The sequence below is a fragment of the Gasterosteus aculeatus genome, chromosome 3, assembly GCF_964276395.1.
Source record: "Gasterosteus aculeatus chromosome 3, fGasAcu3.hap1.1, whole genome shotgun sequence".
Classification (NCBI taxonomy): Eukaryota; Metazoa; Chordata; class Actinopteri; order Perciformes; family Gasterosteidae; genus Gasterosteus; species Gasterosteus aculeatus.
In genome coordinates, this window is record NC_135690.1 from 1,923,140 (window position 1) to 1,942,326 (window position 19,187).

The 19,187-nt window shown below is 43.9% G+C and overlaps 1 protein-coding gene across 8 annotated transcripts in view; it reads left to right on the plus strand.

The window, feature by feature from the left end:
* Positions 1–19,187, plus strand: part of tnr (tenascin R (restrictin, janusin)) — a 115,378-nt gene that overhangs the window by 22,058 nt on the left and 74,133 nt on the right. For all 8 annotated transcript variants that reach the window (XM_040170698.2, XM_078098633.1, XM_078098636.1 and 5 more), the window contains exon 2: positions 14,998–15,051. The gene's annotated coding sequence lies outside the window, so the exon portion shown is untranslated. The remainder of the gene's footprint in view (positions 1–14,997; positions 15,052–19,187) is intronic.

Consider the following 19,187-nt stretch of genomic DNA (forward strand, 5'->3'; position numbering starts at 1 on the left):
CATCGATGTGAGCTTTCCTTATCAGCCGCCCTCTTAATCAGAGGACCACGTGCTCGCTTTAACGCCCGGTGCAATAACTCATCTTCATGAGCATCACGCTGGGGTTGAAATGCACACCAGAGAGCTGCGTATTTATCAATGGAAAGAGCTGCGCTGCTGATTATAAATTCCTGTAATGCATCAGATTGTGCGTGAATACATTATCATGTGAACAAGTTATTGCTCGTCTAAAAAGTTCTGCCGTATTTCACTTCTTTTTGTGGAGCTGTAATAAATGTTTCCGGTATTTGCTAAATGAACCCGTATCCGTCCTCCCGCACGGCGCCCGCTAAAGTGACGGGCGCCATCGGCTAAGAGCAGCCGTACAATTAGTAAGCATGAAGTAAAGCTAAGGTTAGTTAGTATTTTGTATTATTATTGTTTATTTTTCATTTGTTTGTTTTCTGAGGCCAATTGCTATTCTGGAGGTCACACCGTAACATCTCATTAATTTTTATAATTGCAAAAGTAAATGAAATTGTTTCAAATGCAAATGATCAGAAACTATGTTTTCATGTTTAACCTTGTAAGTTAATGACTTTTGCGATGCTCGAGTAAAAATAAACAAGCCTCAGGGTTGGTGTGCATATATCAGAAGCTTGCTTTTCTGTTTACTCACAACCCTGAATAGTCATGTCTCCAATACACAGAGCTAAACACTGTATAAATACATATGTTTTTAGATTGCATTTCCTCTAGGCAGCATTGTCAGAACATTTCCCCCTCAGTGAGATAGTGGGCAGACTAAGAAGGATGAAATTACAGAACAAAAACATTCTCTTCAGGAGCACCAACTGATAAAAATGGAAGTGGTAGCCTGAAGAACAATTAAAAACCTCAGTGTTCCAGAGAAGGACATATTTAAATGATATAAAGCCGCTGTAATCTGTTTAAATAGTCATTACAATGAACGGGGAAAGAATATCACCCTACTGCCAAGTCATTATACTGGGGTTCATTCTGGTGGATTATTCTGACCGTGGGTTCACTTCAACCTGGTCTTTATCTTTTGAAACTGTGTATCTGGGCAGATTTTCACAGTGTGCATTTGTGATCGAGCCCCGTGAACACTGTGTGACCAGTAACCCTTTTGAACCCCCCCGACGTGTTCCCTTCAGTCCTGAACCCCAGACCTTACAATAAGAGCAGTCGAAATACGAGACGAGAGCTGCAATCATTTCCACTTTTTGGTTCATCGGACGATTGTTTTATTGTTAAACTCAATAAATGTTTGCTGTTCCTATTAAAGCCCAGAAAACTGTGAAAAATGGCTGAACTTTACACTTTTGAAAACAGTGAATATCAAAATGGTTGCAAATAACCATTCTCTCAATCATCTATGGCTGAAACTGAGCACCACACTGGTGTTTGCTCTGGATTTCCTTTTCTTAGGGGGCTTAAGTCCCTCCCCCTCCTCTTCCTCCTCTTCCTCCTGAGGCCCATACATTTCCCTCTATCCCTGCCTCGCTCCCGAGTAATAACAAGGTCAGTATAAACAAAAGGCAGCATTGTTCTATTGTGATGCGATATCATTGGCCGTGGATGTCTTCATACTCCGACCTTTCATTTGTCCCCCCTCGACCCCTCGTCCCACCGAAGCCATTGCCTGCCGCAGTGAGGACGATTCCAATTAATATAATGGACTTGTGGGTTGATGATTTTCTTAGCACTCTCAATAAAGCAGTCATTTATATGCTGATTTGCCATTTTTCAGTGTAACAGACAGCCGGACACGACCCATAAATCCAAAGGGCTCCTCTGCAGGCCGGGCAGTAACTCATCAGCGACAGGTCTCGTCCCAAATCAAAACAACACCCAGGGGTTTGACATTGAAGATTCAGCCGCGTCGTACTGCGGTGGCCTCGTACGTAATGACAGGCTGCGACATCAGTCTGCTGAGATTGCTTGTCTCAGCAGTATCATTAGACAAATCCCCAAATTATCTCCAATCGTCAGCAGCAGTCAGCGCTGGTACATGAAACGGGGGACAGCGGGGACGATTGATACCTTGTATTTATAAAGAGGCCAAAGAATCCAGTAAAGGTTGCACCATCTTTATATTACTAACATTATTTTTCCGGAAATAAACTTAATAGGACTGATAGGAAAGCATATGTGGTGTTTAACTGAAATGACTTTTTGAAATATGTTTTAAAGCGATTTTACCCTACAAGTTTAATGCATATTTTCATCTTTGCAGGACGCCCGTCCTTCATTGTCATTGAGCGCTTATTGAGTAATGCGTACAAGCCTCTCTGTTCTTGGGAATTGTCAGAAAGAATATGGTGTTGTTTATCCTCCAATTGACCTTTCAACTTCCTACGGTTGCCACAATAAATGCCCAAACCCCTTTCAAATAGTGTTAAGAAGGAAGAACAAAGTCTCACATTAAGTATGTCCTTAAAGCGCAGGACGAGTATAACAAACAATATTGTTTTTCATTCTAAATAAACGCAACAAGGATTCCTTGTTGGAATATTTTCTTCAAAAAAATAACCCCTATACTTGTATAATACTTTGAGAGCAACTGTGTGTCTACATTTGTACACTGGGAATGGAGGCAACCTTTTGCATGCCATATCAGAAATACAAAAATTAGAAATTTGTTAATAAAACCGACTTGTTGCTTAACTACTATTAACATTCACATGTCCTCCGTTAACATGGAAGCCTTTATTTGGTTAAGTGGTAGACTGCATGGATTGCATGGTGAAAGGAATGTTTACGAGGAAGTGGACTTGGTCACCTAAACGTCACGCATTAGTTTTGTTGAATTTGCCGTCCTGGTTTTTGACAGTACTTGTCATACGTTTAAGTTGTAAGATGAAAAAACCCTGTCGATCGCCACAACCCCAAAACACACCCTGCTTTATCATCTGTATTAGTGTAAATGGGAAGATATTCACAAAATGAACATGCTTCATGCATTATGAAGACCATGCACTTTTCTGTAAATCAAGGGAGATTTTTCTCGTAAACTTAAACTAGAGTCGGCCCCTGCTGCCATTGAGAGAATGGTCAACACTTACACATCGGATAGAACTTGACCTAGAGGTCGCTGGTTAAAGACAAACTATTTCTACTAAAAGCAGATACTAAAAGCACAAATGTCATGTCTGATTTGTAACATTTAAAAAAGAAAAAAATTAATTTACTAGAATTGCTGATTAGCGCGACCAGGTTTTCCGTTAGCTCCCACAGTGGGGATTATTTTTTCAATGGCATGTTTGCACACGTTTGCCAGCGCTGTACGTGTGTGGTGAGGCTGCGGCAGCGTTTAGTGAAAATGAAGATCCGTACACTCGCAGTAACAGACAGACAGCAGGGTCAGTGCCGCTGAGCCATGACAAAGACCTCATGTCGTAAATAGAGCTTTGACCTTTCACAGTAGCAGGATTTATTAGCTCAATCAACCCAATACTCCGTCTATAGATCATATAAGATTTTGGTCTATTTGCAGTTGACAATGTTGCTTCCTAGACAGATTTGAAAATCTTTCAATGTGAAGTGAGCATGTAACGTATTCATTAAATAGGTCGAACATACATGTTTAGCAGTAGAAGTGCTCGCTTACAATTGCATCAACCTCTTTTTGTTATAAATCGAAAACAACAGGCCTCCTTCAACCGTTCATTCAGAAGAAATATTCTCTTTAAACACACGTTTCCAAAGATTCTGACTGTCATCATTCTTTATCATTTGGGATTTATTCTGAGGCAAAAACACAGTCTACACACTTAAGAGTATCCAGTTCTACGTATATATGTGTAACATCGAGATTCCAAGTGCAATAATGTTTTTCAATATATAAATAATTCCACATGTGCTCTCTCATTGAAACAAAAAAAAAAGTTCTTTTCACCCTTGAAAGAGGTGCAATGTGGACAGACTCTAGTTTGGCCACTCTTGACTTTTTCTGTGTGCACAAGCCCTTCAGCCTCATGGCCTTTAATGGGGATTGACAGGGTGTTTGCATATGCTAATTAAGATAAACCGGCACACATCTTGCATTTAGGGGGCAATTATAAGAACACATTAACACACAACTCTGCCGTTTAAAAACATGCTGTTAATCGGATGGAATCTTTCTGAAATGTTCTCAACCTGCTCACCGTAGACATCTATGGTGGACATTACGCTTTTAAAAGTGGGCGGAGCTGGCTGGTTGTTCACTGATCATTGGATCTGTGGAGGAGAGATCTTTCAGTTACACTCTCCACCTTTCATATGACTTTATTCCAGGTTGGTAAGAGAACATGATTTTCTTTCATAAAGCTCTTAAGCTCCAGAGGCACTGTGCTGAATCACAACACATGTAAACAAAAGGATAAAAGACATCGAAGAAAAGCTCCAAGAGCCATTGATTAAAGGACCACTGAGAGCACACAACTAACTAGCATGGCTGGATTGGTCTTGGCTCTTTTCAGAGATCTCCAGGCCTATGCAGAAAAACAAGCCGCTGCATGCTTTGCCCTGGTGCTGCTTCAGACGCGTGTCTATTTAATGCTGAACAAAAAGAGAGAGAGAGAAAGATGGATGGAAAGACAGAGATGTTGATTCGGCACAGCTGGGACCAACACTCAATTTCACGACAGCAGAAATTATTATGGTGCGTGTCCGAGCCGGCAGAGCACACCAGCGGGCCCCAGGCCTCCCGTTACACTGAAGGGTAAGACATACCACTCCCGGGTGGCTTGTCAATAAAGACGATGGTCGCTGGGAGACTGGACAGGAGAATTGTTCAATAAAGATTGCACTTCAACTAAAGTTTACGGCCTTGTAATAAATCACAGTAAATGCTGAGATCTGCAAGCTTTGTTTTTCTCTCTCAAAGATTACCTTGATAACTGTGTATACCTTACGCAAGTAGGCATCTCATTTATCTACAGCTTCTTTGAATGGGCTCATGTTTGATTTAATTAAATGGATCCCTTCAACTCCAGGCTTTCAATATGCAATGAAACTATTTGCATGATTTTAGCGGCATTGAGCGGATGACTCTCATTAACTTGGAGTCGTCCGCTCAATCACTCATTTTGAATGAAATTCCAATTCACAGTATCTTTTCAATTGATTGAATTGATTTCAGTTGTGAGCAAACATGCTTTCTGAGTTATTCTTAATGCGTCACAGAGGGGAAATTGTAATTCTTACTCGTAGCTGCCAGGAAACTAGAGAAGAAAATACGTGCTGTGATGGATTTAGGCTTCTCAAACCAATATAGGCAAGTTGTTTTTTAGGTGCTGGAATAAATTACACATCCATTTAAAATCGTGCTTATATTTTTAGTTTGGATTCTTAGAACCTTTTTCGCCCTCCGCTCCGGAAATGGCATACCCATAATGAAAAGGGAAATATTTCTGGAACTACTTTGTTTATCTTGTGAGTGAGTTCTGAAATATCAGTATCGATTTTAGAGTTAAGAAATAAATGAAGATGACACACAATTTATTTTTTGGAAATTCCAGAATTGCCTTAAAAGCATCCCTTGCAGGGTGTCCATCCCTATGAAACGTGGAGATATCAGGCTAAAAACACATCCGAGTCACAGTCTGTGGACAGTCTGTGTATTTGTGGAAAAACAAAATAAGAAGTCGTCCTATTTCTGCTGTGAACGTGAATTTTGCACACTGACTTATTAAAATACTTCATAAACCTCCTAAGGAGAAATCAAACCTCGATTGATGTGTCAGGATTGAGCCAGATTAATCAGGCAGCATCTCTCCCGATCGATTACGATGTGGACCGGCAGAGCGGGCGAAGGGAGCGTGGTGGGAAGCGCGGGCCGGAGGCGAAATGCAAACATCTGTGTTTGTTCAAAGCAATTAACTGCGAGGGCTTCCCACACTCCACTCCTCCGCCGTCAATGCTGCAGGTGATCTTTGCTGGTCTTTGGCCCTTCTATCCGCCGTCTGTCTCTTTCCTCCCCTCCGAGCAGGCCGTCTTCCTCCTGTACCGCTCTATTCCCCGTCCACTCCTTCATGCCCTCTGCACCTCTTTGTCTCTTTCATTATCGCACCATTTCGTCCCTGTGCGTAACAGAAATACGCCGGATAAATTGTTCATAGATCGTCTTCTTTGTGTCTTTCCCTTTCCCTCGTCTCCTCCTCACACACGTCCCCTCAATCACTCTTACGCACACAATGTTGAATTAATTCCTGCTCGCCGTTGGTGGTCCTTTATCTCCGAGGGTTGTGGAAAGGTGACTGGGTGGCTCCCCGTCATTAAATCCTCATCATCTGAGATGACGCTGTCTGCCATTATCGACTTTCACCTTTTCTCGCCCCACACGGGCTGTGCGTATGAAATCCAATTGGCAGCTGACCGCTTAACTGCAATTTCATTAGAGGTGAATGTAACACTTTCACGGACATTATGAACACAAAGAAATACAGACAAAATGCTGTAACACAGACAGAATAATGTCATTACTTGTGCAGAATGTCAATACCCTGCAATTTCAAGAGAGCGAGGGACACGTAGATAGAGGGAGACGTAGAGGGAGGGACACGTGGACAGAGGGACACGTAGAGAGAGGGACACGTAGAGGGGGAGGGAGATAGAGAGAGGGAAAAGATGGAAATGTCAAACTCGATCATTTCTGCTGAAGACGTGCCGGTTCGTTTGCTCCTGAAAGCGAGGCGTCCCTAAAGGTCACGTCAATAATCTTCCGCTTTCACCAGCTGGCCATTAATCATTCGGTGGTACGTCCGTCATCATAGGGGGGCTAATGAGATCCACATAGATCATTTCTCGCCGTGGCTGGAGGACAGCCCTGCTGTTTTAAAAAACAACACTGCCATTGATCCTGTGCTGCTCTCAGAGGACACAAGTGTGGCTCTGCAGCGTTTCCATTTGCCTCTTGGTTTTTAATGCAGCTAAAAAATGGCTCAAACTGAAAGCGAATAATAAGTCTAATATCCAACGTATATAATCTAGAAACATAGAATTGAATGGATAGATAATGGGATGATACCAGCAGTTCGAGGCAGGATCGGCCTCAAATCCGATATCTGAAGCGGTACATTGGATCGGACCATGTTCCAGAACCCTCATCCTGCTCTTTGTCGGCGAATTGAAACCAAAGCCCTTAAAATCAGAAGAGAATATTTGCTCACTGGCCATAAAACGGACGTCCTGTCTGCATGAGAGGGGCCCTTAATCACTGCCAATGGAACGGCTTCAGGATGTAGTCTGGGATGGGACACCTCCAAGGGGAAGATCAGGGTAATCAATGCAGAGCCCCCAAAAAGGGGATCCATGCATTTTAAGAGAACGATCAGATGGAAAAGCATTAGCAGATTAAATGTAAATGGACTCTTGTCTTGGCGCCTTGCTGTTATATATTTCCAGAAGTAGCGGAATGTCGTGTGTTATTTGGCTTATGTGAGGATTCCAGATGCGCCGTGCTCACTCTCGACAGAAAGCACCTCATGGCAGTGTGCGTATGTGCGCATGTTTTAATAAGTGTGTGTTTCTATGGCAGACATGCATTCAAGGCATGAGTAGTAAGACTAGCACACTGAATAAATGAATATGTCATGAATGATGCATTTCACTTCAATCCAATACGCTGTCCCTGTCACTGCGATTACCCAACTGTCACACTCCAACGCAACTCTGGCAACGCTGTCAAAACACAAATCTACTGTACACAAAACATTGGCATCATGCTTATTTGTGCACGTGCTATATTCTGTTCCAAGGTACCCCCGTTTGTGTTGGGACAAGTGACGCATGCACCTTTGTCTCTGTCTTTGGTAGTCAAACCGTTGTCCTTTTTGATCAATGATGACGCATTAACACATTCAGAATCACTCTCTTGCAGGAGAAATATGTACTGCAGCCTTTCAGATTCAGCCATCCTACTTTCTCTTTTTCGCTCCAATTGGCCTGAGCTTCTCTTTAACATTGAGATTCAAGGCTCAGTATATGAGTGATAAGAGATCCCCTTTGTGAAGCAGATGAATCTAATTGTTCTGACTTTGTAGATGCTGTAATGGCAAATAGCGACAGAGACAGTAATCATTCCACCCACAAAATATAAAAAAAAATATATATAAGAAATATCAGTTTCTTTCTTTTTAGTTTGGACCGTACTCCTTATACAATATAACTTTACTAAATGTACCCAGATCCAGCTGCCCCTCTTTTGTTACCAATTTGTTGTGCAACAATCCAGCTTATCTGTCCAATACCTGAGCTTTGGATATTGGCCAATACTGAATAGACAGATTTCTTTATAAAATAAAAACATAGATAAACATTTTCTGCATTGTTATTTATCATTTAGTGACACTCGACTGATGTAGTGCACGCATGTGTGATTCGTATTGAATTCATCACCAATATCCAATCAAGAGAAGCTCAAAGCAATGGAATACTAAATCATCAGAGTCCCTCACGTGTGTGAAAGCAGAGACACCAAGCTTGGACAGTACAAGCGGGTCTTTCAGGAGCTTCAGAAACATTAATGAACACTGACATCTTTTTATAGAGAACAGCTACAGACGGTGAATAGAAGAGCAACGAGCCGCTGGCAGAGTTTTTGTAACGCTTTCAAACTGTGTAGCACACAATCTACGCATTTAAATTGTACTTTTATTGCCTTCAAATTTTTTTTTTTCAATTTCTCTTTCACCAAACTAGCTAAAATTCCAAATTTTCTTCACATTCGAAGGAGCCCCATCAGTTAATTGAGACTATATTTTAAGCATAACACATTATACCAGTTTGACAGATCTTGGAGCAGCAACAACAATGTGGAGACTACATCAAAGGTCTACTCGGTGCCGTTGAGGAGGAGCTCAACAGGGACTGCGAGATATTAAGCTGTTGAATGTTTGAGATGGTCACCAGCAAGTTGAGATCAATATCAAAAATGATATTGTGAAATGTTGTTCCCAGTACAGGATTATTTGTTTTTTTATTCGTGGACTGTTTGTCGTCGATCCAGTCAATTCTCCCAGTCACTATTCGAGAGGAGTGAGGGGGGAAACATGTTTTTTGAATTTATTTTCTCAGGCTCTGTGGGCGACGCCATAAAGTCACAATATGATCTATCCCTCCTTCTTTAGACATATCCAAGAATTATACCCCGTTTTAAGAAATCCCCAAAGGTACTAATTCATATTCTCTATATGATTGGACTATCAATACTGAGGGTAAGTGAAGGTCGCTCTGACAGTTTTACGTGTTGGCAGCCCCCCCCCTTCCATAGCTTCACGGAGCTCTTTAACGTTATTCCAGCATTGCTGATCGTATTGTATCGTGCCAGACGGCCAGTTCTAAAGATAGCAAATACAATCAAAGCCGCATTAGACGGAATGTGACCTCCCGCTCGCCGGCTCCCGATAAGTTCAAAAAGCTCAGCCGTCTCCCGACGGCCTCGCTAACACAACTCGTGCATTCTTCAAACTGTCTGTCATTTAAGAATGACTTTTGTCATTGAGCCATAACGGAGATTACCAAGGTGACCTGTTTGCCGCTGATCACAGATCAATACTCAGGCCCCGTGAACGTTCGATGGATTCCGGCCCCGCGGCGCTTTATGCTTTTAGCCGACAGATTTTTAATTTTTTTTTGCTGTCAGAAGCAATAACAGTAAAAAGACTAAATGCTGTACAGCGGCTTTCTTATTTATTAGGGATGCTGGAAACATCCCGCGATGATTCATAGCTTGATGTTTGGCTGCACGGAGCATTAGAGGCATTCTTTTTTTATTTTCCCAACCTGCTTGCTGGTTTAAGACGACATCTTTCTTCTCACCTGTTATAAATACGTACAACATGTAAGTGGACAAAGGTTAAAGAGGCAAATTTGGATTTGTTCTCACTGGCTCCCCTTTGGTTGGTGGTGGACGTATGTTGCTGTCCTTGGTGCTGAACTAGTGATCCAGTCAGTTCTCAAAGGTGGTGGACTCTCTCTGTCTCCCTGTGTCCCTCTTCTTCCTCCCTCAGTTCACGTTTTCAACTACACCAGCTACAGAAAGAAAAAGAGTTGGATTACTATCGGATGTGATTGAATGGCCCGTCCCACCTCTGTGTGACCCCCTCACCTTGAAAGCATTAAAATAAAAAGGGCTTTGGCAGGCGAAAGAAACTAAAATACAAAAGCCTTAATGACCTTGACATGCAGAGGCTGAGGTTACAAAAGGTCATGTTCATGTCTGAAATTGTCTGTGATTAAATGCACCGCTGCCCCCGAGTTCAGCCGTACGTGTCCCGTGCTGGAGACGTCTTTTATTCTTCCCTTTTCCGCCTTTTTATCTCCACAACCACTGAATGGACGGACTCCAGTAGTACGAGTTCCATAATGACGGCTGTGCATGGCAAAACAATTGCAGCCTGTCCGGTGCATAATAGACGGGTGGAAAGTGTAAGCACTCTGTTCCCTCCATGTAATCAATGGTGCGGCGGTTGGCTCGCTCCCCTCGACACACGCCCAGGCGGTGCCATAAAGGGTGTTTATTAGGCTGACAAGTTGACACTGCAGCTCCTTGTCATGCTCTGATAATAGGGGCCAGGCGCAGACCAGCGGAAGCCCAGCTTCAGCTGGTTAGGAGACAGACAACCGCTTCAGGGGCGGCCGATAAGAAAGGAGAGGAAGTAAGAGAGGAGAAGAAAAGGAAGGAGGAGCGGGGACGGGGGGGGGGGTGTATTGGTGTAGCTAATCCGTGTTTTATGAGTGGAAGAAAGAAGAGGAGGCGAGGAGGGGAAGAAGAAATGAGTGAGGTGGAGCTGAGCGAGGAGAGAGATGAATAGAACGGAGGCCGGTTGCGCAATCAGCGCTTGAGAGTTGACATGACAAAGATTATGTAAAACGAAAAGGCTGATATTTCTACTTGACTGACACTTAAAGACATTCTCTCCATTGTAGGCTGTTTGTTTGCTTAAACAAGTTTCTCAGGCTTCTGTGTTTTTGGCTCATAGAGCTCACACACAGCGACTCCCTTCATGCATCGATGGTATGGAATCATTTACCGATACGGCTCAGACCTCATTTGGCTTTTGGACTTAAAGAATCACGTTCTGTGGATACATCATTTTACATTCCAACTACCGACAGCCGGTAAATACTTTTAATGACATTCCTGCTGTTTTTCGCACTGAACTTCTCTCTTGCTTGTTCTCTATTTCTCAACTCTAGTCTTTTCCGTCGTTCTCCTGTAATGAGTTGCTCTACATTCACCGTGAGCCCAGAACAGATGCAAGCTATAAATCAGCTAATCAATGGCACCAAAGTTGGTCCCTTCACAATATTGTAGGAAAACGGCTTCAATGAGCTCCATTGATTCAGCCTCCCAAATCGTTATTCCTCCTAGAAAGGCCGACCTTGAAGGACGGCAAGGTTGATATTTGTCACTCCACACACAATTAAACCACGGTAGAAGTTTTCTGCTCATTGATTTTTGTTGCGTATTTCAATATTGTAGTCTACCCGCGACCTTGACAATTATCTTACTCCCAAAACCAGGCCGAATGAAGACGATGAGCACATTTCCTGCCAATTCAACATAAAATAGTTCAACACACATTTTTCAAAGGGTCAGATCTTTTTGAGTCAGCTCCACAGAGGGAACTTCCCCGCACCATTGTGTCATCCGGGGACAAGAGGACGGCGCCAGAGAAAGTGCTGCAAAAAAAAAGGTATTTTAATTATTGCCGACAGATTTACTCGCCCAGCTGGGTTTAAAGCAGAGGCGGGGGGGGGCAACGGGGGCCACCGCGGCCGCCGTTTAAATGACTCATGCCAGTCAGGGTTCAAAAGGAGCCCCCGGAGAGAAGGGAAGGAAATTAAGGTGGGCAGTCGGAGGCTGTCCCGTAATGAGGACAAATAGCCTCAGAGGGAAACGTGCATAGTGCAATACTTTCAGGTCATGGGACGTTTCAGCTTCACCGTGCAACCTTCGGGAGAGGGGGGAGGCGAGGGAGGAGGCGAGGGGATGAGATGACAACAACAAAATATAAATGTTTTATTGCATATTCTTTTATGACCACGATTACATTGTATTGTTGAAGTCACAGGACGTTTTATCTCCGCACGGCTGTCGCTGAAAACCAACCCGTTGAGCAATGCGTCTCCATGGTTACACACTGAAGCTCGCGTCAATTGTCAGTGGTAAAGGGAAAATCTTCAATACCCTGCTTAGTTTGTTGCTCCTGTGTAAATTTGCGATGGCTCTAATACGTCCTCTCATATAAAATCCCTTTTAAACTTCTTCTCCTCAACACTCAACTCCTGCATTAGACGACGCGCTGTCTGGAATGACCTCACACAGTCGGTGTTATCTCTGACAAATATACTCATTGCTTGACATTTCATTCAAAAGTTTGTATCATTTACAATCAGCTCCCTTTCAAAATTGGCAATTAAAGGTCTGTGCCAGTGCACTTCTCTGGATGACTCCGTCCACGACGGAGAGGAAACGACCATTTCTCATTCAATACAGTGTGAGTCTGTGTCTTCCCTGAGAAAACGATGTCTAATTATGATAAGATTAATTGAATGTAGCTTTTTCCCGTAATTGAAGGCAAATTGGATTGTTAGATCATTTAAAATGTAGCTGTGATAAACAAGGTTTACTTTCACATTTTATGGACACAAAGCCACAATCATGGGTTCCCTTTATGTGCTCAACTAATGGTGGTCATTTAAAAAAAATCAAATCTTCATCATTTCATCATCCTTACATAATCTATTTCTATCTATTTGTATTAATGTTTTGCTGTAATTCATTAGCTTGGTAGCCGTTTCTGTGGGCGCACCCTGCTCGGCCTCAGCATGGTTGCGTGGGTGAGCGTGGCTTCGCCGCGATGCTGCTGGCCGTCAAAAGCCCAGAGTACACGCGCAAAGTGCCGCACATGCCGCAGCTGCTCGCCGACTGGTGCGCCGTCACATGATTGCGGGCGCGGACGCGTCGCTCTTGTTTTTCTCAATTCTCGCGTTTGGATGGTGTGAAAATCAACCGGCCGTCTTCTTTTGGAGCTTTGGACGTTGCCTCACCTCCCACGCGTCTCATCGGCTTCTTTCTTTCCGTCTCATTCAAACTCTCCGATGTCCCCGGGAGTGAACGGGGGATGTATTGATAGCTGTGAAAATAATGGTGCCCCCATCTTACACACACACACTCACACACACTCTCTCTCTCTCACCTGGGGCAGCAGATGTGGTGTTTGAATGCATGTCGTCAGTGTCACTTATTCCATCTCTTTGTGTCTCGTAATGGAAGCTATAATTAATTATCCCCATCTGTAAATTCCCTTATTTATTTTGCATCCCAGAGTTATTTCAGAGGCTCTCCTTTATCCGTTGTAACTAAACAAAACCAAGACCAGGACATTGAATAAGAGATTTGCTCACAGTGCCGTAATGAGTGCAGAAGAACAGATGCCATTTAGTCTGATAAATCCTTAAAAAACGAGCAAGCAGAACGCCGTATACCTTCAAAGTTGTACGTGTATGGAGGTGGAGGATTTCCTCTGACAATGTGTCCTCCCTGCTTCCCGTCGGCTGTGGTGTCACCGCAGCACTCTTAGAACCGCTTCGACCGCGGCTGTTCTACCTTCTTGGACATCTTGCTCACCGACCCATCGACTCACACGCTTGGGACGCGTCGGTGTGCTAAATATGGAACGCTGCCTTGATTTCCTTTGCTTCTCCTGTTTGTAGCCGGTTACCTGCAGATGTAACATGCCTGTGTTCCTTCCTGAAAGCCCCTCTGAATGTTGGGACACCATTAAATGAAAACACACCCTGTTCTCGCTGCGCTAGATGAGGTGTTTCTTCTCGCTTTACTTTCCAAAGCCCTGCAGTCATTTTTTTTGCTCTCTATCCTTGTGAATACTTCAGTCGCAGCTTTTCTTTTGATGTGTTTGGTTCTAGCCGTGTTTTACTGGCGATAAGAGATAAACGTTTAATTCAGAATCGAATCTTGACCTCGAGTTTCAGAGGCAACGGCGTACATTTATTAACAAAGTAAACCAAACCACTTCCCTCTGCAAGCTGAAAAGAAGCAGGATAGTTTTTATCTCACTCGGAAACATGGAGGCACAGAGTGAACATGAGAGTGGAGCTTTACAGTTTGACCTCAGGCTCAGTTGAAACCACTCAAAGAGATTAATAACTGTGTGTGTGTGTGTGTGTGTGTGTGTGTGTATATAAAAGCCCACATGCAGTATGTGACAGAAGCGTTTTAAAACAATGTTCCATAAATGCTTGAACCCGACCAAACACTGATATTAAGTCTTAAGTGCTGCAACAATATGGCTGCCTAATTAGGATGATGAGAGGAGCTCATAACACAAGTGCCTTACGCACAGGAAACATTCTGCCTAACGCGCACACACACACACACACACACACACACACACACATGCGCTTGCATCCACTGACTCTATCAAGAATCCTAATCAAGTGCTGGCTCATGTCTCAAGTATAAAATGAGTCATTTGTGTTGTCCTTCAAAGCCACTGAGAATACTAATGAACCCATGTTTGCTTGCAGTGTTGTCACAAAGAGCTGTTAAACATGTTCAAAGTGGATCATAACGTCCTTGAATCTTTTTTACTATCAGTACCAATGAGTTCGATTATTGGAATTGAGGCCACAATTTAGCAATGACTTCAAGTAAAATACACAGGTTATTAAGTTTGAGCTGAGCCGCTCGGAACGAATCAAGACTTCCTGCGGCTTTATGTTGAATACTCCAGATCCACCGTGTGATACTAAATGCGTTATCACACGCATTTTTATGTATGTATTGTGCACATGGGGGTGGGGGAGCAGTTACAGGACTCACTGTAGGACCGAGACATGACGCCCAGTTTTGAATCTTTCTTTTAATCATGTCATGTTTTTGCAACAGAAGACATTTAGTTTCATTTGGTTATTCAGTGTTTCTCTCCAAAGCCTCCCCATGTTTTAAACATCGACACCCTCTCTGCTTTATGTTGACAGCCGCAGCTCGGAAGACCAACACTAAAAGGATCAACTGCGGTTGGAGCCCTCAAGGTTTGTTGCATATTCAGATGCCTCAGCACACCTTTGTGCATATATGTGTGTGTGTGTGTGTGTCCCTCTATGCATGAGAGTGTATGCAGGGCAAAATGTGCAAGAATGTATCCGCACACAGCAAAGAGAAGACAAGAAAAGAGTCATTGACTTTGCTTTTGTGGCCGAGGCCGCTGCATACCTTCTTACTGGTGATCTTCAATGTCTACTGAAACTCTTCTACATTAGTGCAGCTTGGGGATCCTGTGTGGAGCTCAGATAGGCATTTCAGTCCCCCCCCCCCCGGATAAGCCGAGGCCCATTTGCTATCTGTCTGTTTCCCTGGTTACCCCCTTTAGCCACATTAGAGCACATATTTTGGGAGCCGCTCCAATCACTGTGCGCTACATATCTCAGTGATCTAAAGACTCCATTACTCTTCCTGCAAGAGGTTTACTGTGTAGCCGACTGCGTTGAGGCAATGCATTAACGTCCCACTACAGCAGTATCCGTACTAACTTTGTGTGCCACCTTCCCAGTCGGCACTCAGCGAGGCACGAGGTGCTGTTCTTTTTAGCCGAGTCTAATATCCTGACTTTCAGTTTTTATCGGGGTCATTTTGTTTCGGGGACATTTTTCGGTAGTTTAAGGAAAAGGATGATGTTGTTTTCCTTCCCCTCTGAACGAGGAGCCCTGTGACGGGCAAACACGCCTTCTCACAGCTGTCGGAAATGATCAAAGAATGAAGTGACGATGGCACCCGGCGTGATTGGTCTCGTCTTCAGGGGATTTGATTCGCGTGTGTTTAATAACGAGGCTGACAGGTCAAAATATATATGGGAGGAATCCATCCTAGTTTTGTCTCAGCAACGTCAAACTGAGTAATTATCCAACACGTCAAACAACCCAATGAACCCACTTCATGGAATGATGAAAACAATTCACACAGTGTCTGACAAGGAAAGTGAGATCGCTCGTTATGAGCGTTATTTAGCGATGTACATTAATTCAGACTTATTTTATGGACGAGTCGACGGACGCGTTTCCACGAGACCATCCGCCCCCCCATAAGACTCCGTTAGTACCGCTTTGTGTGAAGTTTGGACCTAATGTATGAAAACAAAGTCACCTGTTTTATTGATAAACCCAGTGACATCAATCTTTATTTTTTTTCTCAATTTCACTATTTTTCTCCCTAATGCTTTATAACACATCGTATTAATCTATTAGATCTCTACCTCCAAATAGCACTGTTCTGTTAAACTCTGCTTGGATTCCGTTGGCGGTTTAGTTTTCACAGTGACGGGCGGAGAAGAGGAAGGAGGCAACGCTGCACATTGGCCTTTCTAATTAGTTCTCAGAGGAATCCCACCATTGATTGTTGCGAAGGCCCATCGATTTCTTTTTTAGCAGGGCTCTACATTTCTCGACGTTTGTGCTAAATGCCACAAGACTAATGGCGTCCGCATGTCAAGATGTCCCTGACATCACTTTGTCTTTTTGTGTCAAAAGTGGGCGCGTGCGTGCGTCTTTGTGCATATCAATGTGTGCATGCGTTAAATGAAAATGGCGCCGGGCAGCTGACAGATGGGAAAAGTTGCTGCATTCGTTTTGGTCCGCGCAGCCGAATCGAGCCGCATTGATCAGGCGTGTGTGTGTGTGGGGGGGGGGGGGGGGGGATTGGGGCGGGTGTGGGTGCTTACTCCCACGTCGGGGATAGCCAAAGGCTATTGGCAAAATGTTTGTTCTCATTGGATAAACTCACAAGACTTGACTCCCTGTCACTATGTCACCAGGGCAGAAAGAGAGCCACAATTAATCGGCGGGCGGTCTTCGATATTTTTGATAACAAGACGTTATATGCGATGCCGAAGTCAGACCATATTTATTTATGAATGGAATGTTTAAATTGTACTGATGAAATGTCAAGTTCAATTGAATGCAGAGTGTAATTTGCTGGTTTGTCGCAACATCAAGAGCAAGTGGAATTAATTATCTGATGGGCTAAAAAAGGAAAATTAAAAGTAGAATCAAAGTGATAAAGCATTGTGGTACAACCTTACTGGAATAAAATGCAAATCCTATCAGTGCTTTTATTTTGAACTTTGAGCTGCTTGCAAAGACAAAACAGTCTAATCTAAAAGTCTCTCTATTTTATGTCCAAGGGCTCTGCTGTGCCTCAAACTGCTCCCTGCAGCAGATGCTTAATGTACATCATCCAGCCACACCTTATTTTGCGTATCTTTAATATAGAAATGGTCCCGACAGTTTAAATGAAGTGAGGACATTTGAACACGCAGCCAGCTGCTCACTACCTGCGTTTGAGCACCCGAGTATGACATTGGCGCCAGCGGGAACCTGATTATGTGAATCCCAAACAGGGTTGGATGTGACCCCGCGGGCCCCGTCCCCCCGAGTGTCGGGAGCCAGCTTGGCCGTATCCAGGATATTGGTTCCACTCCCTTGATTTTCCACATTAAGTTTGTGATGTGACAGGTATTTCCAGAGGTACACAGCATGCTCCCTGCTCGGCGGCTAACAGGCTCCTCGGTGGCGACCTCCGAACTCTCGGCGCGCAGTTAGCGACGGGTGTTTCAAAACTCGGAGGTGTCAATCTTGTTCCCTCGAACACACCCAGCCCGCTCGTAGTGATGCTTACCGGCGTCCATGCTGGTTTTATCACCACGTCCTCCGTATGTTTGAGAATGACAATGATGATGGTTGACCCCCGTGAGGATGTGTTAATTCCTCTCCCCCAGTGTGCCCCGGCCTTAGGATGCGACGTCTCAGCAAACGGCCTGCTTTAATGGGACTCTCCCTGTCATTGTTCCCGTGAGGGGCTTGAATAATGCAACACTCTGCCCTTAGCAGCCATTTGAATATATCTGTCTGGTCAGCAGAGAGAGAAAGTGACAGAGACACAGCGGCTCAGACACAGACAAAAGTACAGCAAGGCAAAGGGACAGGAGAGAAAGTTTGCGAGGCAGAGAGAGTGAGCGACGTATCAGGAGGCAGAGGGAAAGATGGATAGGAAGACTGATGGTGGGAGAGAGGGCAGGACAGAGCAGCATATATATTAGGCCTCCAAAGGATACCAAATGTGATATGCACGGGCAAGAAGACGGGCAGCCACGCAGCCATTTGTAATTCTCAGGGTTTCGCTTCTCCTCGTGCTTTTTTTTTTGTGCCGTGCACCCACAGCCCCCCGTCCTGACTAGCGAGCGGTTGGACACGTTTATTTTTAGTAGGCAGACAGACGGTGATGAATGGGGACGGTCCTCCATTGTGGAAGCAACAACATTGACTGTAGCAATAATGCTGTCACTACATCACACGGGGAAGAACAGAGCTTTGTTCGCTCAAAGTTTAGTTGAGATTCGCTGAGTTTGCTTGTGATGAGCCAAGTTGGCCAAAATTATGGCAGGAAACCAACTGGAGGAATCCGTTCTTTTAAGAATCTAACGCCCTTTGTCACGGGGACATTCTCACGGATTCAAATATATATCGTTAAAATGATCATACTCTGAAACATTTGCTGTGTGTGAAATATGAGCTCAAGCTAAATAATATCCATTGCTATTTAGAAATACATTTGATTTATTATAACAGTTGAAGCTAAAATCCGTCTTCTTGCAAGTTCAGTGTGAATGTGGGAGATTTTGATTCTTTTCTCTACCGTGCAGTCCGTCCAATGCATCCTTTGTAAAAGTGGCATTAATTACATACCTGTGGCTTCAATGGCTTTTTAAACATTTCAGTTCATTAATTCATCTTTATTAGAATAATCCGCTTTACTGATGGTTATGGTGTCGAGGGACATGCAACAGTATTTTTATTTACGCAATCATTGTTCCCACACTTGGACTTCACTTAGGCCACCTAGCCACATTTGGCGACCTTTTTCCAGCAAACAGTATCTCCTTTTTCCACGACATATTAGCTCCTGGTGGACTTGTGGTGGTAGGACACCTGCGGGGGAGCAGATGGAGACCTCGAAGCGCAGCACCTTTCTCTTCTACTGGCCAAGCCTCGAGTCCTCGCTGCCTAACTGCACGCGGCTCGTCCCTCCGTTGGACGCACAGACTGCGAGGACACATGACGTATGCACGAGGTTCACTTCCATCCAGTAATTGTTTTTTCGAAAGAGCCGTCGTCTT